A 7500-nucleotide genomic window follows, 5' to 3' on the forward strand; every position below is an offset into this window, starting at 1 on the left:
TGTGACTTCTGTGCTCCAGTGCTCCCATGGTGTGACTTCTGTGCTCCAGTGCTCCCATGCTGTGACTTCTGTGCTCCAGTGCTCCCTTGCTGTGTCTTCTGTGCTCCAGTGCTCCCTTGCTGTGTCTTCTGTGCTCCAGTGCTCCCATGCTGTGACTTCTGTGCTCCAGCACTCCCATGCTGTGGCTTTTGAACCATCTAAGATCTTCCCCTTTAGTCTTGTTTCTGATCTTGGGATGTTTATCATTTTGGGGGGACCTGACTGTATGTTACAGGATTCCTCTCTTAAAATTCTACCTGCCTTTGTGATGTATGGAAGCTTAAGTATGATGCCTTCTTGCAGAGTGTCTCAGGGTGCATTCATTCCTGGTGGGCCACAGACATAACCTGTAGGATTTGCATGTGAGCAGAATGGATCGGAGCATTTTTGCTGCCAGTGTTGACAGCAAGTCTGCTCCATGTTTGGCTCCCAAGATGAATTTCTGGGTTTTCTATTTTCTTTCTATTTGTCACCGACTCTTAAGAGTCATAGCATTTCTTGGCCCAGCCATCTTTCCTGGGGTAACTTGACTGACAGTTTTCCTAAGACTATGTGTGGTACAAACAATTCAAGCTTATCCCCAAATATCTTAGAAATAAATGAGACTCAGGTCATGGTTATTATAATAATAATAATAATTATTATTATTGGCTTAGACAATGACTGGAGGGTAACCCCTAATCTACTCCTCTAACTGGTGGCCTGGCTCCTTCCCCAGTGGTGTACCCCAGACACTTGCTGTTTCTACTGGCCATGTGCTCTCAGCCCATTTTCCCTCATGGCACCTTCCTCTCCATCTCTTTCTTTGGTCATTCCTTCCTCCAACCAGGTCACCCCAAATTCACTTACCTCTAATCCCTCCAGGAAAGGGCTGTAGCCAATTTTATTTAACTAGTTTTAAATCACGAAACAAGGTTTGCACAGCAAAAGATAGTAAACACGTGTATAGAATTTAGCAATACATTGCAATAGACCAAAACTCCACATGATATGCAGGGAGTGGTTGAAGGACCCAAACAAAGCTGGTTGTGCCTTCTAGAAGGTGGGTGTTGGTCAGAACAGCCGCAGATGACTCTGTTGCCAGAGGCAGAATGAAGACAATGACAATACCCAGTAGTCACCAGTGCTTTCAAATTCTTACTGTGTGTCTGCTCTGGTTTGGGACCCTTCTGCCTAGCTCGGTTCCTCGGTCTCATACACCCTTGGAGATTTGCTTTAGTTGGGTGCTTTTGATTAAGAGGCCGAAGGTCACAGAGTAGTAACTTTCCTGGCGTCACACCCAGAATCACCACTGACATCACCTCTCTTGGGGGGAGGTGCTTAAGGCTGTTATGTTACACTAAAGGGGGGTATTCCAGAGGAACTCAGTGACTGCTCAATGCCCGGCCTGGTACATCAGTGTGGATCCTCCTAGGGCTCATCTGGAGGTCTCCTTCTGTGGGGAGCGGGAGAATAGGAGGCAGTTTCCTTTTGAACAACTTCCCAGTGTTATCAGAGGGAATTCTCAAAATTTGGAGGTAAGAGAGGAACTATGTTGCAAATTATCCCCCTCCACAGGCTGTTTGCACCTCTCTGTCTAGCTGAGGTGTAAAATGAAAATCCCTTGTTGTTAGTTCCTTCTCAGAATGTCAGACCCTGACAGAGGAGGCTGCAGAGGGCAGAGGCCAGGCTTCAGTGCTGGGATCCTCCACGGTAGGCTGAGCAGACAAAAACAAAGAGGGGACAATGGAACGGTCCTCCATTCCCGCTGATAACTTCACTAGTGATTTGAATCACACAGTCTAGGCTACTTAAAAAAGGTGGGTGGGGTGGGGCAGGTGTGGTGCTGCACGCCTTTAATCCTAGAACTCAAGAGGCAGAGGCTAGTGGATTTCTATAAGTTCAAGGCCAGCCTGGTCTATGTATGAAGCTCCAGGATAGCCACAGCTACATAGTTTCAACAAATACATATATTTGTGCTTCTATGGAGGAGCTCAAGGAGGGCAGTGTTATTACTGCTCCATTTTATAGGTGAGAAAACTGAGAAATAAGAGGCTGGACAAATTTTCAGTCATCTAGAGAGGTGGTACTCGGCATCTCTACCTGGAGCCACGCAGACTCGGTGATCCACAGTTAGGGTGTGAGCTTCTCTTTCTTTCTGGCTCACCATCCCATCAAAAGACAAAACACGAACAACCTCTGAAACATTTCCCAGACACAGGTGTGACCAGATGGTTTTGCTCTGGAAAGGGATTTGGGGACTATTATGTAGCCTGTTGACATGTGTGTTTTGAACATAATGGTGGCCATCCATGGTGGATGGGGCCAGCTCATCTCTGATCAAGTCTGGAAAACAGCAACAATCACTGTGACAAACTGAACCAAGTACTGGGCAAGGGCTCTGCTTTCCCAAGCACATCACAGTGACAAATTGTTTTCTCTCAGGGAGAAAGCCCCACGGCACCTTTGTTCCCTTGCTAACACCTCCACATCAAATTGGGAGAGTCCAAGTACTTTCAGCTGTCCTGATTGTGTTCTCCATCACTCACCAGCCCCCTGCTCACCCAAGCCATCTTCCTAGCTCCATCTGGGTTACAGAGACCTGAGTTCGAGGCTTGACTCTGCCTCTAGCCAACCCTGGCGGCAGTCGACTCTGCCTCTGGCAGGCAGTGGGGCTGTAAGAAGTTTTAGTTTATTCAGAAGATTCGATATTGAATGTGGTCATCACAGAGAAATGAGGAATGCAGGTCCTGAGAACATTTTACTGTGCCCCCGATAGACACATAATTGTTATCTCTAACCAATGGAATCCACATGGTAAGGCTTGAAGGCCGGAGAGATGGCTCAGCAGTTTAGAGCACTTGCTGCTCTTACAAAGGACCCAGCTTCTGTTCCCAGCACCCACATGGCAGCTAACAACTGTCTGTAACTACAGTTCCAGAGGATCTGATGCTCTCTTCTGGCATCTATGGGCACTGCACACACACACACACACACACACACACACACACACACACACACGTAAAATACAGATACACAGAAAATAAAAATAGATAAATCTTTAAAACACTTGCGGTGGGTGTAGCAGAGAGACTCTGTCTTCTCTCCCCAGGAAATCAGAAATTCTGCTTAGTGCATGAGGGTCTCTGGGTGGGTTGGCTGATTGGAAGATGTCCCACTTAGGGGAGGATCAGTAGCCAGTGATGTGGAATGTGTGGGTGATTCAAGTCCAAGACTTGAGTGGGACATGCTAGGAGCTGTAGGAAGCTGTCGGCTCCTGTGTGAGAGGTGTGTTAGCCCTCCAGCATCTTGCTGAGTACTTGCGGTGTTACGTTTGGAAGTAGTTCTAGGGAAAATCATATTGGTTCCAATGGGCGGGATCTAATTAATTCAAACTGCCTAAGAAAATGTGGTCCTGTGAGATGTCCTACTCTGATTGGCCAGGCATGAGTCAGTAGCAGCGGCAGGGTGGCATGGAGTCCCATAGACCAAGGGGAGGAGAGGTGGATTCTTAAAACAACAGGACTATTGCTTTAAAAAGGTCAAAGAGAGACAGCCACTGCCCTCCACTGTGGCCGAAGCATCTTGAGAGTCAAGTCTCCACGTACCTCGGTCAGAGCTCTTCTAGATACCAGGACCTGAGGGAAAGTTTCTCCGAAGAAGTCAACTGCTTCCCCAAAGGAGATGCCAAGTAACTGTCAGGAACAATTTGTACTTTGCACTTCCATGGCGACATTTAGATACTCCCCAACACTCTTTACACAGCGAGACTGCCACACTGCCCCCATAAGGTGTGAGTGGTGCCTGATCAGTTTGAGCACGTTGCAACAGATGCTTGCAACATTTTTGTCTTAGTTACCTATTGTTGGGACCATTAGTTTCCATTTTTGTCACTGTGACCAAATACCTGACAATAAGCAACTTAAGGGAAGATTGCTTTGGCTTCTGGTTTGAGGGCTACAGTGGATCATGGCAGCAAAGGCACGAGGACCAGACTGGGATGGAGTTAGTTACATTGCTCAAGGAGGACAGAGGTGTCAGACTCCTCTGGAGTTACAGGCAGTTGTTGAACTACCTAACACTGATGCTGGGAACCTATCTCATGTGCTCTACAAGAACGGTTTGCCCTCTTAATTGCTGAGCCATTTTTCCAGCTCCAAAGGAGCTCACCACCACCACCCCGCCCCCGCCCCTGCCCCCCCCCCCCCCCGTTTTACTCTTTTTATTATTGTATACAAACCAAAGGGCATAAAGGGCATGAGCTCCTACGACATCGCAGACTCACACAAAGTTAGGGGGGGTGTGTCCTTTTTGATCTCCCTGTTCATCTTGCTCTTGGCTTCTCCAGGAAAGAATATTCTTCCAAGTGTACTTTTACTTGTGTGAATTTGTGTACATACAACACACACCCATCTACCTACACATGTGCACACCATTCACACCTACCACGAATGCCAGTGTAGGGTAACACATTTATGACATTGACATCTTTGCAAAGCCAAAACATATAGAAAAGTATAAGAGACAAATTCATTTTCAAGTTGTTCAAATAGCTTAAAGGGGGGCGTGGCTGATTTTTTTTTTTTTGCTAATAGCTTTGTTGATATATATATCAACAAATATATCTATGTACATATATATGCACTTTAAATGTGTGTATATATATGTACATATATATATATATATATATATATATATATATATATATATATATATTTGCCCACGTTTAAAGTGCATAGGTCTATGGATTTTAGCATATTCATGGACTGGTATAAGCATCACCACAATTAATTATAGGACATTTTCATTATGTAAAAAATAAACTCCCTAATTTTTAGCTTCTTAGCACCCTTGTGTCAGCCTTACACAAGCATTAATCTACATCATGTCCCTATACATTCAGCTGGTTTGACATTTTTTTTCATATAAATAGACTTATATGATTCATGGTCTTTAAAAAAAGATTTATTTTTATTTTATGTGTTTGCATGCATGCATGTATGTATACCACGTGTATGCCCGGTGCTCATAGAGACCAGAAGAGGCAGTTGGATCTGCTGGAGTTATGGATAGCTGTGGGTCAACATGTGGGTGCTGGGAATCCGACCCTGGCCCTCTGTAAAAACAAGTGCCCTTAACCACTGAGCCATCTCTCCAGCACCACAAACCATGTTTCAGAGTTTCTTTGTTCCTATACACATCTGTATGTGGATACTGTTCGGATACACTTCTGAAAGGGACTAATACTAAACTAAAGGGTCTATGCTCTAATTTTATAATGAGTAATGCCAAGTTGTTATGCGAATATTTTATTAACTCACGCTGCTCTGTCCAGGGATAAAGGCCTTCTTCCACATCCCTCAAAGACAGCACCGTTGCCTCTGCTCTGGCATCTGTCTTCATTTGCAATGGTCTTATTATGGGTAAGGTTAAAACACCTTTTTCTATTGAAGGACCATTTGGACATTCTTTTCTGTGAATGTTCCGTCCATTTCCTTTGTTTTTCTTCTATGTTAGTTATTAGGATTTTAAAAAATTTATTTGTGGGAGCCTTGTACTGATTAAAACCGTGAGTTGAAAAGATCCTTTTCCATATGTATTTTTAGCTTCTGATGTGATTTACTATTTTATAAAAAATTGTGTTTTATTTCTTATGGAATTGAAGTTATTCAATTATTCTTTCATCTTTGGGGGTTTGAGCCATACTTTGAAGAGCCTTCTTTAGGGGAGCTTTGGGGTGGTTCTGTGGATAAAGGCATTTGCTGCGCAAGCCCAGTGGCCCCAGTTCAATTCCTAGCACTTAAGGAGAGAGTGGGCTCTCCATGTTGATGTCTGACCTCCACATGTCTGTACCATGCATATTCCTTCACACAGAAAGCAAATAAATACAAATTCTTACTAAAGAAAAGCTTTCTTCATTCTAAGGCTACAAAGTTGCAGACTTGTGGTTTTGTTTGTTACATTTACATCCCTGGAATGGATTCCGGAATAAGACTGGGTTTGAATCCAACTTTCTTCAGGATTGCTGTCCAACTTTCCTAGCCCTCTCCTCTTGAGTGATTGGAAGGACTTTTACCATATGCCACATTCCTCGGTGGGTCAAATTCCAGGTCTACTCCATATTGGGGGCCCTAAACGCTTGATAATATTTCAATATGAACATTGTAATTGGTTTGTCCTGTTTTCAAACAGCCCAGCTGGCATTTTTACTGGTATAACATTAGATTCATAGCTCTTCTTAGGGAGAGTTGGTATTTTATGATGGATCTGCCTGATGCACATGGCAGGACAAAGGACGAGAGAACCATATAGAAATGTTCCCAAGCCTGCACCACTTTGCTTATGAGTCAGAAGCCCTAAAGGACCAGTTTTTCTCTGATTCATGTGAGCTGTAGGGGACATCCTGTGAGCACCCAGCACGCTTGTGACTAGGTTCCCAAGAACTCGGAAGAGCTTGGAACATTCCTTCAGGGTGAGAGTAGATGCTCTGCTGGGCTTGGATCCAAGTTCATGGCTAGGCTGAAAAGGTTCTTGAGCTGGAACTCACCAAACACGACCAGCTATCCCTGGGCCTCCTGCCTGCTCTTGCTAGTAGCTGAGATGTGGTCACAGGTCTGCTCTTCTGCAAGATCTGTATCTACTCTTAGACTTAAGGGTCACTGTGCGGAAGGAACTACTTCCAGCCCAGGACACGGGCAGCAGCAGTGGCCTCAAATACCAGAGCCCATGAAACCTGCTGGAGGTGAGCCAGGCAGTAAGGTCCCCTAGAGCCATGGTGCCCACGGTCCTTGACACTCCCGTCCAGACTCAGTCTGGCTTGGAGGGGAGGGGGGGGCTTGTCCTTCTACCATGCAGGAAGATACTTCTGATCAAACTGCGGGTTTTATTGCTGATCTTTCACACAAACCCCAAGCCAGGAAAAAACCCCAGAATCTGGGTGGTGTACTTGAAAATTGCTCATCTTTCCACAGTATCTGTGTATTAAAATGCACATTTTCATTTATAAGCCTTTTGCTTTGGATAAAGAGCAGTAGATCCCTGTATTCCAGTGAATGGAGGCTGGGGAGCTGTGATTCCTGAGGAAGGGAGCTGGGCTGAGACCTTCCCTAGGATGTATTCAGAATGTAACTCTTTCATCTGCGGTCTTAAGGGAGACTAGGATGGCACTGGGATAGCGGATGAGCAGCTGGCTAAGCCCTAATACTGATGTGGTCACGTGATGAACAAAGAAAGCTAATGAGAACCAGTTTCAAATTCTGCGTCATGTCCCTTTCTCTATGGGCTTTGCATTAGACTTCCAAGCTGCTCTGACTACTGTACTTTGAACTGAGTCCCAGATGCATTATAGCTTTTTTTTTTTTTTGATGACATTTAAATCCTACCACTGGCCTACCTTTTAGTCTATATACATACTTAGTTACTTTAATATTGCCATGACTGAACAGCACAATCAAGACAACTTATAAAAGAAAACATTTAATC

This window comes from Mus caroli, chromosome 14, assembly GCF_900094665.2.
Source record: "Mus caroli chromosome 14, CAROLI_EIJ_v1.1, whole genome shotgun sequence".
Taxonomy (NCBI): Eukaryota; Metazoa; Chordata; class Mammalia; order Rodentia; family Muridae; genus Mus; species Mus caroli.